The sequence below is a fragment of the Neovison vison genome, chromosome 6, assembly GCF_020171115.1.
Source record: "Neovison vison isolate M4711 chromosome 6, ASM_NN_V1, whole genome shotgun sequence".
NCBI classification, from domain to species: domain Eukaryota; kingdom Metazoa; phylum Chordata; class Mammalia; order Carnivora; family Mustelidae; genus Neogale; species Neogale vison.
In genome coordinates this window covers 173,795,042-173,813,626 of record NC_058096.1, presented here as the reverse complement: position 1 = coordinate 173,813,626, position 18,585 = coordinate 173,795,042, and positions in this window count along the sequence as shown.

Here is an 18,585-nt window from a genome sequence, read left to right as displayed (position 1 = left end):
GTTGTTTGCCTGACTCAATAGGCTCCTTGGCCAAACTGACAACTGACCAGGCAGAGGCAGCCTTACCCGGAGCCCAGGGAACCTGGGAGGAACGCCTTGGGGAATGGTGAGAATGTCCCAGTAGGTTGCGAAGGGAATCAAATCCCCAAGGTCATTTCTTTTGCAATGACTTTTGGCCACAACAAAGCTGAGTGTCCACTTGAGGGATGCCTAGTTGGGTTCCCCTTCAGCTAAAGAGTTAGAGCTAAAGAACTGACAGGAAAGGGGGTAAGTGGGGTAAGAGAGGGAGAATGCCAAACCGAGCACTTGGCACCAGACTACAGACATTAGGCACTCAGAAATCCACTCCTGCCTAGACCGCAGATGGAACCTTAAGCCAATTCATTTTATTGCAAATTAAACTTCCAGTATTCCAAGGACTCAGCCTCTGGCAATACTCTGAATTTATCAAGCACTGTAAATTAGAGGTGCTACAGTTATATGATTACAGGTTGAGCTGGGGAAAAGAGATTAACCACCAACAAACAAACAAACATATCTGAGAGTTCATATCTACGTAAAGAGCTGCTACAAATCATTAACATGTGAAGATGAATATGGAAAAGGCATAAGGAGCAAAATTCCCCAGGAGAGAAAAGAAATAATAAAATAGCATTAAAAAAAAAAAGTTTGGTATCACCAATTACCAAAGAAATGTAAGCAGACACCGTGATGTGCCACACGATACCTATTCCATTAGCACAAATAATAAATAATAATGGTGCTCAATGATAGCAAGGTTGTAGGAAAACTAGTACATTCAAATATTGCTAGTGGCAGAGTATTTGGGGAAGCAATTTGGAAATGTTTCTTGAGCCATGAAATTAATGATGGTCTATGACCCAATGATCACACTCCATAGAAATGCTTCTAAAAGAATCCAGAAGCCCAATGTCCACAGGTGGCACCACAGCATAATTTAATGGTGCACCATAAAAAAACAGTTTTAAAAACAATCCAAATGTCCACAGTATGGAATTGGTCCAACAAATTAATATACGTCCAGCTAATGGAGTATTTGGGAGCCATCTGAGATGACAATGATGAGGATTATGTAAGAACTTAGAAATATTTCTAATACGTCTAGAGCAAAAAGAAAAATGTATAGAGTTACAATTGTAGGAAATTTCTATTTGCAGGGCAGGAATAAAAATAATTCAGAATGATGACAAGTAGAAGAGTGGGGAATGGGTGATTTTCAGCCTCAGCTTCCTATTTAAGGACTTTGGGCAGTGCTCTCATTCCCTCTCCCTCCCTCCCTCTCTCTCTCTCTTCCTCTTCCTCCCTCCCTCCCACTCTATAAAATTGAGGGGTATCAGATCATACACGGAAAGATTCGTGCATCCCTCTTCTTCTCCCAGCAGCCTGGGGTTCTAGGAAGGTGTGAGTGGGGGTGGGTTGCTGCCTAAGGAGCCAGAGGTGAGAGCAGAAAATGCCTTATCGGAAGTCAAATATACAGGGTACTGGCTGGCCAGCACTTCTTACTCCCCATGTGCTTCTTTCTTCAAACCCAGTTTCCCAATAGGTCCTGCATCCCTCTCCCCATACCATTCTGGCCAATAGGAGACCCGAGCTTTCAACACACTGAGGTTTGGGGCTGAGGGAAGAAGAGAGGCCACTGGAGCCCCCACCAGGGAGGAAACCTGAAAATCATGAGATAACCCCACATTCCCCCAGGGTTTACAGTAGATAAAGGATGTCTGAGTTTTGGATCTCCTCTGCGATTCCCAAGAACCCCAGGAGGAGATAGAACAGGGAATATCATTTAAGGAAGAAACTGAAGCTCAGAGAGGTGAACCATCCTCCCCAGGGTTGCACAGCCTGTAAATGGCAGGGGGCAGAACCGAGCCTGATGATTCTAGAGCCCATGTTCTGTTGACTAGACTGGGAGATTACAGGCAGAAGCCAAGCTGCCTCCTCAAAAGCCCAGCTCCCCCTTGAAAGCTTCATAACAGAGAGATGAAATCCCCTCCCAAGGGAAAGAACACTGGTTTTCTTGACCAGAGGTTCCCAAACTTGAGCATGCATCAGAACGGGGGGTGGGGCATTAAAACATGGATTGCTGAGCCCCACCCCAGAGTTTGCTGGGAAGGGGTCTGGGTGGGGCCCAAGACCTTGCAGGGGAGCGAGTAGGGGGGGACACAAGTCCTCCAGGTGAGGCCAGTCTCTGGACCACACCTTAGGAACCACTAGTCTGGAAATCTTGGTAATTGCTGGATCTTAAAGATGTGCTCGGGGCAGAACAGGAGAGTCTGTGTGAAAACCAGGAAGCAAATGCATCCTTTTGCTCCCTGAAGGAAAGTGAAATGAGCAAAGAATGGAACAGATGGGAGGAAGGCGTGGGCTTCGAGAAGTAGCCTTTCTTGCAACTGCACCAACAACTTGATTGTAGTCATTAGAATCATGAGTGAGCAGTGTTAGGGCTTGGAGGGTGTGGACATTGAGGGGGCGAGTGATTGAGTATCATGAGGGAGCAGGGGCGGGACATGTAGCCAACAAGAGCCAGACGGACAAGCTGGTGCTCTGGACACCGGCCACCTGGAAGTTCACCAGGAGAGCTCTGGACGGCCAAGGCTGTGGTACGGGGGGGGGCAGAGGATATGTCACAAAGCTCCCATGGGCAGAGCCGGCTGACATAAATTGGACGAGCTGATGATGAGGGCAGCCTTTTGTGGCTCTGTCCGTGCACTGGCAGATTCTTGTCACACATTTATGAATGCAATCTGAATAAAATGATCTCACACAGTGCCTGCAGTGCCCTCTGGGGTGGGTGAGGTGCCTGGGCCCACACCCTGAGCCCCAGTGGCCAGCATGAAGCCTGGGATCCACTGCCGGAAATTAGTTCCTTGAGGGAGGCTTTAGCATCTTCTGGAATCCTCTGTTACTCTGTCCTTGGATAGCTGATTCGCCCCTTAGCTCAACAAATATTTACAGAGCATCTAGCAGGTGTCCAAGACATAAAACCTTTAGCAGCCTCAGGCTAATGCTTCAGTGGGTTTTATCAACCAGCCTGTCTCATTGTCGTTTAAAATGGTCAACAGAGCTGAATTAACCACCAGCTGGACTGAGGCTTTAATTTGAGTTGTTAGCAGGCTGGTGCAGTTGTTATAAATGGGGCAGCTGTCAGAGAGGACAGCATGGCCCACAGGTGTTTGTGGCTCTGAGACCCTCAGGAGCTTGAGTCCTCAGAACAAGTGCCAAGCCTGAGGGTGGGGACGTGTGTGTCTCAGGCTGTGGGGTTGAGGGGGGCAGGTAGCAAGGGGCACAGGAAAGATGGCGACTAAGGTGGCCTGGGAGCTCCAGGCTTCTAAAAACACACACCCTGACAAAAGCCCTGGAGAAGTACCTGTGGGACAAAGCCCTCCCTGGCTGTCTGTGTACCAGGCCCCAACAGAGTGGTGGGGAATTCGGGTTGGTTCTTTGAGAAGCCCACCCAAGACATCCCGGAAGCCTCCATTGTCAAGGACAGCACGTTTGCAGTCATCTTGAGAGTGGTTAATTCTGTTCTGTCTTGCTGAGCTTGGAAGTTTCTGACATCTCAAGTGGCAGAAGAAGGACACAAGCGATCTCCCCACCGGAAGAGCACCAGACTTGGGAATCATGAACCTTGAGGTAGAATCTGGGCTGTGAGAACTCAGCGAAGTCATTTCTTCTCTTGAGCCTCATTTCCTCACTTGTGAAGGAGATGCGGACACCTCCTTCTTAGCCACTGGGAGGCAGGAGGAGCAGTGGTTACAGAGACTCTTGACTCTGAGCCTATTGATGGGATTCAGCTCCTAGTTCTGCCATATACGAGCTGTGTGACTTTCAACAGGTTAACTAACTTCTCTATGCCTTGATCATCTCATCTGTAAAATAAGGCTAATAATCATTTTTATCTGTCAGGATTCCTATAAGAATTCAATACGGTACTATGAGTCAAATTCCTAGAAAAACTTCTGGCTTTACCAGGTACTGTGCAAGGGCTTACTTATTAAAAGGTACACCAATAGGATATTTTTCAAACCCATCACCCACCACTACTTATCTAAGGGAATGATGAAATTTTGGGGGGGAATTTGCTGCAATAGCCCATACCAAGGCATTTCCCCATGGATAAGGAAATATGGAGTTCTTCCTGGGCCTCTCAATCCAAGTGTGGGGAAGTCCCAGGAGAGCATTTTCGGTGGAATGGGGAAGGCTTGCAGGATGAAGACATAGGCATCCCCAACTTGGCTGGATCTCTGCTGAGCTGCAGAATCTCAAATGCCACTGAAGCATTCATAGAGTTTTTAGGAGCAACAGACAACGTCCCCGGAGGTCCCAAGAATTGCAGGGGTATGCAAACATCGGCCTCACTTTAGCCCCCCAGAGAAGCCTAGGGTGGGCAGCTCCCAGGAGCAGCCTGGAGTAGCAGAGAGAGAACCGTCTGCATGGAGGGTGGGCCCAGGGCTTTGGACAGAGTTGCTCCTACCCAGCCCCCCATTCAGATGCTGAAGCCCTCACCCCCATGTATGATAATGGGGGCCAAGGAAGTAGTAAAGGTTAAATGAGGTCATAAGGCATGACTCCAGACAGCTCACTCTCTGCCACGTGAGGACACAGCACGAAGGCTTCCATCCGCAAGCCAGGAAGGCAGCCCTCACCTGACACCATATCCACCTGCACCTTGATCTTGGACTTCCAGCCTCCAAGACAGTGAAAGATAAATGTCTGTTGTGGAAGCTACTCAGTATTTGGAGTTTTGTTATGGCCGCCAACAGTAAGACGCTCACTTGGGATGACTGCACAACCCCCGGCACCAAAGAAACTCTGGAGGGCTGCGTGCTGGGGAGCCCCAGGGGTGTGTGCCAGGGGCAGGACCCAAGATCAGGCAGACGGGAGAGCTGGGGAGGCAAGAGCAGAGGCCCCTTCAAAGCATTCTCCAGAGAGAGAATGGGCAGCTGTATCTGTCATCTGTCCGCCCAGAGGGGTCAGCTACAGATAGCACTAGCTTTGTGCAAAGGCCTTTGGAGCTTTGCCCCAACAGCCCGTCCTCACTTCCGGGAAGCTGGTGGTGGGGTGAAAGGGGAGCAGTGCACTGAAAAGCCAGACCACTTCCCCACTCTGGTTCCCAGCCAGGGCCAACTTCAACTGAGCAGAGGAGACAAGCTTCACATTAGAAATAAAAGTAAAATGGCATTTATACTGGGCTTTCTTTTAGTTTTTGTTTTTTTTAATTGAAGCATGACATGTTGCTGCCCACAGTGGGGTCCCCAGATGGGACACAGCATCACCTGGGAGCCTGTCAGAAATAGTCTCATCTCCCACCCCAGACCTGCAGAGTCCGCATGTTAACAAGAGCTGAGGTTCATGCCCACAGAAGTTCGAGAAGCACTGGTGTCACATACATTCTGCGTGAGGAATGTCTACACGGGGACACACCTAAGGACCCACCACTCACCTGTGCGTCCTCTACCCAGCACCCCAGTAGGCAAATTCCCCTAAGAGAACCTGAAGCAGGAGTCTCTGCCCCGGATGTCAATAAGAGAGGTGGGGTGCCCAGCCAAGCCTTCTGAAGGTAGCGTGGGAGAGAAAACAAAGCAACCCCAGAAGGCCCCCTGCTCATCCAACTCTTGCAGAAACCAGCCCCCTGAAGGCGCTCTCCCATCCTCTCTAGCTCTGCCCCATCCCTGCACACCTGGTTTGGTGTCCGGGTTGACCTTCAGGATCCCTGGACTCCAGATTCATAGAAACGCAAATGGTGGACTCCTGGACTGGGAGAGTCTTGGGCTGGTGGGGGTTTTACCACTGCAGCTACTTGCTTTTACCATTCCAGACAAGAACACACTGTTTCCTTTCCATAACACGTCATTTCTCCAGTTTACCATTCTCACCTGCGCAGTGAGGCTCCCAAGACTTGGCTTCTCTGAGGTTCCTTCACGCTAATTCATTAGCGCCTTGAAGATGCCGCCACGTTCTCAACGAGGAGCAGGTCCTTGCTCCCAGTGGTCTTCCTGTGTGCTTGGGGTGGGTCTCCAGGGCTGCACCTGCTCCGGAGGGTTCGTCCTGGGGGACGGAACTCCGTCCTGCCAAAGAATTGTGTCCAGGGTGACTGCCATCATCAGAAACAAGGTTTGTGAACTTTAGCAATACTGACTTTCTGGCCAGATGTTCATTCCACTCCCCACACTCCAGGAGGAAGAGCGGAAGATGCCCAGCCCAGAGGGCTGAGTCTCAGCTTCCAGGCCACTGCCGAAGCCCCACCCCCACTTCCTGAAGAAGCAATGCACCTGATCCCCACGCCCCAGACTGTGACCCTGCCTCGGCGCTCGCCCCTGCCCTGCATGGATCCACACTTTCCTCTGAGTTCACAGCCTGGCCGAGTGGACTTACTGTCAGCTGGAAAGGGAGAGAGAACTGTGGGCTGGATTTAAATAAAGCGGGCTTTTCCACTTTCTACCAGGTTGACCTTGGGCAGGTCACTTTCTCAGAGCCTTAATTTCCTAATCTGGGAAAGAAGACAGTAATATCTTCCAAGTTCCCCTGATACTGCCTGGGCTTACAGATGCCAGCACTGCCCCTTTCCATACTCACATTTCTGGCACCCCCCAGAGGAAATCTCACCTGTGTCCAAAAAAATGTTACCATCAACCAACATATGGGCTCCACAGGATCTGACTGTTGTTATGGTTGTTTAAAGTTCTGGACGCCTGCTGGCCCCGGCTGCTACTTTGCCCGTGGGCCCTCCCTGGCCTCAGGCTCACACAAACCATGTGCGCCTCTCAGACACAGCTTCCCGCCTCTGTGCTGCTGACCACGTGGGCTTCAGCTGCATCCAGGAGGACCTCACCCCGGCACCTCTCCTCCCAGCTGCAGCTCCAGGAGGGACTGACTCCCAGGTGAAAGTCCAGAGAGTGCTTACACAAGAAGACCCAGGATCTCTGATCTCTCACTCCAAAAGGCTTCTCTAGCCCCCTTGCAAAAGTAGCAGCCAGAATCATATGCAGCCTTTCTGCAAAGGCTGGTCCCCACTCTCTCACCAAAAGATCATCTTTCCTTTTTTTTAAAGGTTTTATTTCTTTATTTGAGAGAGAGAGGGGATGGGGGTGGAGCAGAGGGAGAGGGAGGAGAGAAAATGCAGGGCTTGATCTCACAACCCCAAGATCATGACCCAAGCCGAAATCAAGAGCCGGATACTTAACCGACTGAGCCACCCAGGCACCCCAGCAAGAGACCATTTTAGTTGCAAATCACAGGTCTTCTCTTTCTCTTTCAGAACCATCCTGTGGCCCAAGGGAAATCTTTGGCATCTCTGAGATCCAATCTCAGCACCACTGCTTAGCAGCTCTGTAACCCTGGGCGTGGTGTTGCACCTCTCTGAACCTCAGCAGCTCCCACCATTTTCTGAGAGTTATGCAAGAGATCCAACGAGAATGGATCTGATGTGCCTAGCACAGTGCCTGGTATGTAATCCTCAGAGTCCACAGGTTCAACCCAAGAAACTAACACATGTTATCCCTCCCTCCACTTGAATAAACATTACCACCACTGATTACCAACAACAACTCAAATACCAAGCCTTCATCATGGGCCGAGGGCTGTTGTACCTCCCTTGCATTAATTCCTGTGTTTACTCACTTAATCTCAGGAGTTAGGAAACATAATTACCCCATTTTCCAGAGGAGGAAACTGAGACATGGTGAGATTAATTCATTTGCTCAAGGTCACAATGGGTATACAGCAAATGAATCTGAATTTATACAGCCCAATTTACATCTCGTCTTCTCAAAAACATGCATCTCAAGATTCTCTGTGTTAAATAGAAGTATAATGGCCTTGAATGTCAATTCAAAAGTACAGTAGTCACCTCTTATCCCAGGTGGATACATTCCAAGACCCCCAGGGGATGCCTGAGACCTCAGATAGTAGTATGCCAGATAGAGAGAGATAGAGATACTTAGATATGAGAGAGTTTAATTTAGAAGTTAGGCACTGTAAGGGATTACAAATAGTAATAAAATAGAGCAATTTTAACAATATGCTGTAATAAAGGTGGCATGATTGTGGTCTCTAAAAACACCTTATTACACTCTAGTCACCCTTCTGGTGGTGATGGGAGGTAAGATGCTGACATGATAAGGCTCGGTGAGATGGGTGCTGTAGGTGTTGGGACGTACGGTCATGTACCACTGTTCTGACCATGCCTCAAAAGGAGGACCCTCTGTGTCCCACCCTGGCTGACTGCCGGTAGCCAAAGCTACAGAAGGCAGACCTGTGGATAAAGGGGGACCTCCGCGCTCAGACTCCAGCTGAAAGCCATGTGTATTTCTTGACTTGGCTTTGACTTGACTCATGATATGTGCATAACAATAGCCACCCCTGAGAGCTTCCAGACAGCTCAAGGCAAGCAAAGCCTTGATTTATCTATCAGCCCCTTCCCTCCTGCTAGAGCAGACATTCAACCTGATTGGAATTGGACCCACTCTCACAATCGTGAAGCAAGCCCACAGACACCCGGTCCTAAACCTGTAGAGTTCACATGAACATATGTAACAAAGCACAAACTCTTTCCATCATCCTCCGTTCATAGGATTTACTGGCTTAGCATCACTGCTCTTATGTTCTTTCCAGACATGAATCAGTGTGGAATTACCTCCATTTATTCACTCTACAAATACCTATAGAGCCCCTACTGGGGACCACGCACTCTTATCCAAAAAGTTTAATTCGTGGAACAACTTATTCCCAGTTCTTATTCATTTCTCATGAATCAATTTCTTCTAAAACTCCCTTTCGGTCTCTGGAGGAGCTGTTACAGTTAATTTTTCAGAACATATGCTCAGAAACCTTGGTCTTGTAGGCTCAATAACTCCTCAGGTAACCTGATTTTATTAAAGGAGAAGATTGTCCTCTTCCAACCCCTTTAGATAAGCCCACCCCACTCTACCAAGCTGGCCGTGGGGCAGCCTGGGAGGCCCCTGCTTTTCCCTCTGCATTCTCTCCTTTTCTGGTTCCATCCTCCTCTCTCACTTTGAAAGCTTTCTCCCTCCCATCCTTTGGTCCCCTTGCCCCTACTCCAAAGTCACTTTCTCCTCAGCACCTCTCCAGGGCAAGATGCCCCATACCTGCCTCCAGGGGGTGCATTTTCCCCCAGACCACCAAGCAATTCTCCAACACCCACTGGTGTCGTATAGTTCAACCCACTTCTGACACTCTCTACCCGGGGTCCCGTGAGACCACTTCCAACCCGCCCACCCTCCGCCCCCCGCATACACACACTTCAGAGGCCAATCACACATCCAGGCCGTCACCAACCAGCGACAGATCAGAGGTCCCCAGGATCCCCTTCTTGGGTTGCATTAATTTGCTAGAACAGTTCACAGACCTCAGAGGAACATGACCAGACCACCGGCTTATTATCAAAGGCTATAACTCAGGATCAGCCAGATAGAAGAGTTGCATGGTGCATGGGAGTGAGGAAAGGATGTGGAACTTCCAAGCCCCCTTCTAGCACGTCTGCGTGTTCACCAGCCCAGAAGCTCTCCAAATCCCAGCCTTTGGGGGTTTTATGGAGGCTTCATTACATAGGCGTGAATGATTAAATCATTGACCATTGGTGACTGAATCCTGTGTTGGGACACAGTACTGAAAATTTCAGCCCTCTAATGGCATGGCTGGGCCTCCCGCAAGCAGTCCTCATCCTTGGTTTACCTAGGGGCTTTCCAAAAGTCACTTCATTGACACAACCAAGGACACCTTTATCACTTAGGAAATGCCAAGGGTTTTAGGAGCTCTGTACCAGACACAAGAAAAAAGACCAAATATTTATTGATTATTATAAATCACACCCCACTGCTCCTTTCCTGCATTCCAGCCACTTCCTTCTTCCGCAATTTCCTTGCCTCCAGCAAACCAACCCACCAGACCACTCTTTGCCTGGTTCCTTAAATGGGGATAAGATAAAGGTCTGCTGAAAGGGCGTCCTATTCCCCCCTCCCCAACGAGATTAATTCCTCCTACAGGAAGGCCCACAAAGAAACCGTGGACAGGAATATGCATGTCAGCTACAATGGAAACTTCTCTCTACAACTCCTCGCCAGCTCTCCAGCATATAAGAATGAAGTAGTAGAATGAAGTAGTACACTGATATCCTCACATAACTGAGCAAAATAAAGACCAATCACAGACCACAAAAGTTCTATTTCAATAAGAAGGCTTTTATTCACCTGGCTGTGGCTCCAGTCCAGCAGGTAAAGGCAACCACAGAATCCTGGCTCCTGCTCCGGCTTGGTGATCTCAGTGAAGCTCCCACAACGGTTTTCCTGGGACGATGGAGGACTTTTTTCCTTTCTTTCTCTTTCTTTCTTTCTTTCTTTCTTTCTTTCTTTCTTTCTTTCTTTCTTTCTTTCTTTTTTTTAACACCATTTAACTCCTGACAATCATTTCCTACACATTCCAGTATCTTTGTCTCCTTTACGTTGGGGTTGAATTGTAAGCTAGAGTTTACCAAACTGGCAGTGGTTGGGACTTCGTGTTCCATTTTGGATCCTCAGCAACTAACCGGCATCTCTAACCTGACACCAGTCACTTAATCCATGACCCCCAAAGGCTGTCTTCCCAATCCCCAGTCTGAAAAGCTCCTTTCTCTTTGTAAGTGGACCTTCTGTCATTCTTTTTGCCTGAGTTCTGAAAAGAAAGTTGTGCTGTTTCCCATAAAAGACTGACCACAACTAAGTAACCGCTCAAGAATATTGGCCTCTGGTCCTCAGTACATTAACTGCGCTTCTTAGCCACAGTAGTCATTTTAGGCCATGTCAATCTGTTCCTGAAGTCAGCCCCTTCCTCCAAAGCCCCTGACAACAGGCACATTGGGGCATGAGAAGCATCATGAAGGGGAAGGGTCACACTGCCCCAGCAGATGGCACTCACCCCCAGGCCCCAACACCTATCCCTTCTCTTCCTCAGTCTCTCTCCCAGGCCCCAATCTCCAGGGGACCCCCCTGGCCCTCACCTCCTCCCCACTGCCTCTCCTTTCACTGAGAGGAGAGGAGGAGTTTTAAAATGATCAACAACAGGTTTGAACCCAGAGGTACTGCCATGATGAGTCTGGGGTACGGCCTGGGCATTGGGGTTTTTCAGAGCCCATGAGGACTGGACCCCAGATTAGGCCCGCTCGGTCCCTCCACACACAGGCTGGGCCACTGGGCACCATCCCCAAGCTTGTACACACCAGTCCTCTCCGGTCCTCACTAGTCCCGGACACCAGTCCTGCTGGTGCCCCCAGCAGGGAGCACCATCCCAGCTCCCAAGGTCCCTAGCACTCTGTGCTGTCTCCCCACTGAGGCCAATCACCCCTTGTGTCATCATTTGTGTTTGCCCTGCTGGGGTCCTACAGTGAAAAGGAAAGGGGTATATTTCTTGTCAAAAGACAGACAATCACCCAGGCCCTGGGCTTCTTTCAGCTGGCCTGCTCTGTCCACTCACCTGGAGGACATGTCAGTTTGTGACCCTGGCCTTGTCCTCATTCCAGCCTATAATTATCAACATTCCTAACTCCCATGGGAGAAAATTAAGGCTCGGGGTCATGCAACTTGTAGCTGATAGATCTTCTTGGGTCAACTAGACTCACAAACCCAAGCTTGTGATGTTAAGATCTACAGGATTCTGCATTCTGTGGGTGAGCCAACTCAGTAGCCTACCCTACTCAATTGCCAGAACAATCTGGCTGTTGGAAAGTCCTGCCTTCTGTGGAGTCCCAAACTGCTCTTCATCAGCAAGCATAACAGGCATATAAAAAGAGAAGAAAGGAAGGAGCAGGAAGGAGCATCTGAGGGCTAAAGGGGGTTGGGCTGACCAGAGGGTTCTGCTCAATGAGCATCTGCTGTCTGGAAAGACTGCCCTGGCATGTGGGGTCCTAGAATTCCCACAGAGCCCAATGCTGTGGGCTCAAAAGGAATCTGGGAGCTCACATGCCGGCAGGAGAGAAGGAAAAGATCTCTGGAGATCAGAAGTGTGGGATTGGGGGTGGCCACGGAGGGCAGGGGGAAGGCTAGAGCTGGAACACAGCCCCTGGTTTGGAACAGAGGTTGAAGGGATGCACTTTGAAGGTGGAGACAGGGGCCACAAACCAAAGAATACGTGAATACGTGTGACCTTCAGGAGCTAGGAAAAGGAAGGAAGTAAATTCTGCCCTAGAGCCTCCTTAAAAAAAAAAAAAAAAAAAAAAAAAAAAAAAAAAAAAATGCTGGCCTGCTGACCCCTGATTTTAGGACCTCTGAACTCCAGAACCATAAAAGGGAAATTTTTGCCAGATTCTACAATAGGCTGTGGTCCTTTGTTACAGAGGCACAAGGAAAGGACTGTGGTTAGAAGTTGAGGTCCTTCCCACATGGGTCAGTTTGCTAGGCTTCTGTAAGGACATACCACACACGGAGTGGCTCACAGAACAGACATTTATCACCTCCCCGTCCTGGAGGCTGCAAATCTGAGCTCAAGCTGTGTGGAGAGCCACACCCCCTCCCAAGGCTGTAGGGAGGGAGTGATGATCCAGGTGGTTCTCTAGCAGCTGGGGTTGCCTTGGCGGGTGGCAGTCTGCCTCCAGCCCTCACATCACGTTCTCCCTGTGTGTGCGACTGTGTCTGGGTCCAAATTCTCCCCTTTGATGAAGACACAGTCATACGGAATGAGTGCCTAGCCTAATAAGCTCATCTTTATTGGATCGCCCACAAAGACCCTCTTTCTAAATAAGGCTAGGGGTTAGTACCTCATCTGATCTTTTAGGGGGACACAGTTCAACCTGTACACAATGTTATTCCTAAATGTGGCCTTCTTTTATGAAGCCCAGGGAGGAAAGAAAGCATTCCTTCCCTGCAAAACAAGTCATCCTAAGCTGGCTGCCCTGACCTAGCTCCCTGCAGTTTTCCTGCGAAGCCAGAAGCGATGCCCAACACCCAGGACCAGGACCCACCCCCCCTCCCCACCCCACCAGCTCCCTGTAATTCACCACACCGTGCTGGACCTGCTGGAGCTGGAGTGCCTCTGCCCAGACAAGACGGGGACATCCTCCCCCAGGGGAGCCTCCTCGGTTCCTCCTTGGCCACCCTGGCCTCCCAGCTCCAGCACCCGCGGTGTGCCACACGCCAGTTAGTGTGGGTTGGAAGAGCACACTGCTCATCTCTGCTTCCCACCTGCTGAACCCAGGAACAACACCGGCACTGAGTCAGTGTGTGTGAAATGAAAGCGTGGCCCCGGGAAACCTTCCGTGGATACAGAGGAGCTGAAGTCCCCCTGTTTTCAAACAAGACACTGCTGGCGCCGTGGGGACCTTCTCTGAGTCACCAGGACACGGCAAGCAGTTCACCTCTGCAGCTCAGGCAGAAGTAAATTGGAGCCCAGCCTTTTTGAAGCAGAGACCAGACCGAGACCCTCTGGGAGATTAAGGAGACACACAGGGAGGAATGGAGCCTACATGTATGCTATCCGCCCCCCCACCCCGCCGTGAGCGCAGCAGAGGGCTTCAGACAGAAACATCACCTGCAGGGCGCCCGGTCTCGAGAATATCGACGGGGTGCCTGCCGGGTCGGCTCAAAGAGAGGCCAAGATGCCAGCCTGCTGCCTGCAGAACCCCTTCCAGGCATCAGGTCTCTGCATTAACGAAGTCGTGCCGAACACAGAGCTCATGCTCTTCTTGGAGAGCAAGGCCTCCTCTGGGTCTGGAAAAAAACCAGCAAACACCAGTCTCATCCACAGGCACACACACAGCCCCTGCGCCGGAGCCTGCTCTAGCGTGGTGTCTGAACAGTGTTGCTGTGGGTCCTTGAGGCTGGTGAACATTCCAATCCTTTTCTCTCTCCTGGGAGGCAAAGCAGACACGGCCTGAGCAACGCTCGCCAGGGGCCAGTCTCCCCAGTTTGGGCAATGAGCCTAGTAGGGACTATGGAGACTTGGGCCCATTTCCTTATTCTCATTCCCTGACAGAAAGGGAGATCAGGCCTCAAGGAATCCCAGTGAGGTGTAGGACTCGAGGCAGAGGTACAGTCTTCCTGGGGTGGAAGAAGGCAGGAGAGCAACTCTGTGGTGGGTCAAAGGTGGGCAGAGGCTCGGGCGTGGCGCCTTCCTTCTGTGGCTCTTGTGAGACTCTCAGCGCCCTATGGCACAGTTAGTAACCTACAGCCCATGGACCCAAATCTGGTCGCCACTTGTTTTTATAAATAAAGTCTTACCAACACACAGCCATGCCCCTTGATGGTGCATGGTGGCTGCTTTTGTGCTACAAACATAGACCTGAATCACTGTGACAGAGACGCTATGGCCCGCAGGGCCCCAAACCAGGGGCAATTTCATGGGCATGCAACCCATGAGGCCCGGTCTTAGAAGATGCCACGAGCTTAGTTTAATTCTCTGCCGCCACCATCTTGGAATTCGTCATTATTTTCAGCAACGGGTCCTGCATTTTTGTTTTTCACTGGCTCCTGGAAATTATGTAGCTGGTCCTGCCCAGAATATTTATTATCTGGCCCCAAAGTCTGCCTACTTTTCCCTGTACTTTTCCAACCCTTGACTCCCTTTCACCCTCTGTCTCAACAATTCCAGCCTTGGGAAGTTCACAACTTTCTGAAGCAGCCTAGTAGACTCGTGGGCAAATGAGAGTCTGTTCTTTCCCGTACTCTTGACGGGAATCCCATCAGTGACCATCATCAACAGGCCTACAGCGAGCCGGGCACTGGGTTGAATGAAGTCTGCTGCTTACCCACAGGTCCTCGGGACCACTCAGAATAAATCTCATCCCTTAAGCTTTCATGAATTTGCGTAAGATTCTTCTGTTCTTCCCCTTCAGTCTTCTCTCCTTCAACTTGACATTATTTTATTTCTCATGAGACATGCTTCCAGCTCTTGTACCATCTTTTACCCTATTTAGAGGTTTGGTTTCCCAAAACCTCTCTTGGAGCCTGGACCCCTGGTGTACCAGGTTCCCACTGTAGTCTGACCAGCACAGAGCTGAGTAGGTAAGTCATCTCCATCGTTCTGGATGGTATAACTTTATTAATATATCCTGAGACCACATCACCTTTTTTGGAAAACATTCTAAAAATCTCCAAAATCTCTGGTAGGAATCAGGTACCAAAATTTTGGTAACAGGGGATGGTGTCCTTATCTTCGTTATATAGAGGAGTTTCTTCTTCTCTCTCCAAATCTTTAATTCTCCCCTCCAGGAACCAACACTCTTCATCTGTAAAATGCAGAAACTGGGTCTCTTCCAGCTCTGGAATGCTATTATGTGTCTTCTACATGCAGGCTCCAAAAGCCAAGTAGGAAACAGAAAATAAAGGCCCTCTGCCTAGATCTAAAATTCTGACAAAAAGCAGAAAGGTTTCTTTCTCTACGCAGCCTCGCCTTACCTCTCTTGGAGACTTCTGCATAAGTGATAAATCCTGCTGGTTAACGCAGCCTTCAGTCTGACAGTTAATTGAGTCTTCAGACTGTAGTGCTATGACTCTCCCAGTGAGTCGGTCTCTATCATCTTTCCTATTACTTCCCCTTTTCTCACTCCACAGATTTATGTCTTCCTGCACGTCCCATTTTCAAAGATTTTTCCCTCTCTCCCTGAACAAGCCCAACAGCAACAACAAAATGCCTTTAAAATAAGAACGCAGTGTCCTCCACAAACCCCCAGGAACAAGATGGGCTTCGGAAAGCCACTCTGCCTCCTTTACTGTGCTCCCATGTCAGGAGCTCCGCCCCAGGGCTGCCTCGAAAGCTTCATCTTCCAGCATGTTCTTCGTAATGTCTCCTCCATGGGTTCATGGGCCCGAAGGTGCCCTGTTAGGGCTGTTCCTGTGTGCGAGGCGTGGAGTCCAGGTGAGGATGGCCACCTACAGCGGACAGGTGGGAAGGTCAATCGCTGACTCGAAGTCACGATACTGGCTAGTGATGGGGCCAGGGGAAAACCTCAGGCCCGAGTTCCTAACGGTTCCTGAGTTAAAGGCTCTTCCCACTACATCGCCTTTGGAAACAGGATTGTCAGAATGAAATAAGAGACCGCTCTTTCTCCACCACTGGCACGTGGCTCTTCCCACTCTGCCTAATTCCACTCATCCCTCTGGTCCCGCTGCAACACCACCTTCAGAAATTATTCCCTCATCACCTCGGGCCACAGCATCTCCTTCCTCCAACACCCAAAATGTGTATTAGCTGCCCTACAGCCTCCTCAGCATCGACCACTATCTCGAGGCGGCCACCCTTTCACAGGACCAGTGGGACAGCTCAGGAACACCGAGGGTCCCTTCGCAAAGCACCAGTGTATAGGGAACCTCGACAAACAAAACCAGCTGTTCCTGCTGTTCACACTCACTGGGACTGTAAGCTAGCTACCCTCAGGTCCAGGGCCATCAAAAAGGTATGTTTGAGGTCTCTGTGGTTTCGATATTGAGATAGGATGCAGAGCAGCGTGTCTGCCCCACAACATCTGGGGGAAGCTGTGGAGGTTTAGGGGTGACTTGAAGCCCAGGGACTGGACTCGTCCATTGCCGTCAGATAACTACTGTCCACTGCTAGCCGGGGGCCTTAGACCCTTCGCACATGGTTCTCCACATGGACTCCTATGGGCTTTCTCAGCCCCCAGCTGATTCCCCAGAGCAGAAGTCCCGAAGGTGGAGAGCTGGCAAGCGGTATCCTTCTTATGGCCTGGCCCAAAAGTCCCAGAACGTCAGTTCTACTGTGTTCTCTAGATCGGAATAGTCTAAGCTCCCACCCAGATGAAAAGGGAAGAGTACAGACCCCACTGAGTGGAAGAGAGTCAGTCCTCCTATAAGAGCATAGATGTGACCATCTTTGAAAAAACACAATCACCCATAGTCATCACTATCTGCTACCAAGACTTCTCCTTTACCATGAGCTCCCTCCAGGCAGCTCCTCCTCTGTCCTTTGTGAATTACTACCACCCCAACTTCCCCGGCTCTTTACCAGACACATCTGGTCCCACGGTGGACAAGACTGAAGCTCAGACTAAGACCCCTGCCATATCCCACATGAACACAGACAACAACGCTTTCTTCATCTCGACTCTTCATAGGAGAAGGTCGAGAGTCCCAAGACCTGGGGACCCAGGCAGGGGGTGAAGGAAAAAACCAAGGGGTAAGTCCTAAGAGGGTTAGGAATGGAGTTTGCTAGTTGCCTACCATTTATCCCTAGTGACACTGTGGGGCTACCAATGGGCTCTGTGACAAATCTGCATTTCCTAGCCTCGTTGGCCAAGAGGGATGGCCAATGACCAAAAAAAAGTTGTCAAAAGGGACTCAGGGGGAAAGCTCTCTGATGGAGCTGACTAAGCTGGCAGATACCTTTTCCTGGTGCACCCTTGCCCCCTTTCCCTCTTTCATCTGATCACTGGAAGAGCGGCAGCCTCCTTGTGCCTAGGAGGTGGCTATAATAGCAGAACAGAAAGATGGCGGTCTGGGAGCCTGATGGCATAATGGAGCTCCCACAGTAGCTCTGAACTGTCTATTTGTATTATGTGAGACAAGGGGGAAAGCCCCTACCTTGTACAAGCCACAAGTATTTTGCATTTTATTAGATAGTAGCCAAGCAAAATTACTAACAGAGCCCAGCTTTTTGCCTTGAGCTTTTTGACTGTCTTCCTGCCTCAAATTCACTCAAGCGCTAACCACCAGTGATCTTCCCGATAGATCCTCTGCAGTGCTGAAGTCTCCAATGGCTTCCTAATACCTCTGTAAAATCCATACTCTTTAGGGGGTGCCTGGGGGGCTCAGTCAGTTAAGCAGATGGTTAAGCATCTGCCTTCGGCTCAGGTCATGGTCTCAGGGTCCTGGGATCAAGCCCCTTTCCCTGTGCCCCTCTACCCCCCTTCCTGTGCTTCTCCTCCCTGTGCCCCTTCTCCCTCTCCCCATCTCCTCCATCTCTCTGTGCCCCTTCTCCGTCTCTCCCTGTGTACCTCCTCCACCGACCACAGCTCATGCTCTCTTGAATAAATAAAATCTTTAAAAAAAAAAAACAAACCCATATTCTTTAATATGATATTTGGGATCCTTCCCACCCAGGCCCAAGCTGAGCCTTATGTCCTGCCTCACTCACATCAGACAACCATGCCCTGGACACTGCACACTTCTCAGCATCCTAGTTCACACCAGTCCTCTGACACCTATGGTCTTTACACCTGAAATGTTCTAGGTAGAACATTTGCCCTTCAACACCTAACTCTAAAGACACCACCCCTAGGAAGTCTTCCCTGATGGCCTCTGAGTAAGCTATTTCTTCCTGTGGACCTCTTAAGGCAAGGTCTTTGTAAAATATCTCTGAGCTGTAACACTTGCCACACCCTATCATAATTACTTATTTTTAATGGGTCTGTCCCCACAGACTAGGAGCTCCTCTGGGCAGGAACAGAGCCTGATTGGTCTATTTGTCACCAGCTGTTAGCAAATCTTGAATGAATGAGTGGGAGGCTGCATGAATGGGTACACAGACCCTGGCACCTAGGGAACCAGAGTCTTGCTCAGGGACCTTGCATGATGCCCAAGGACCCAGGGAAACCGAGCAGACACCTTGGAGAGGAACATCCCACCGACA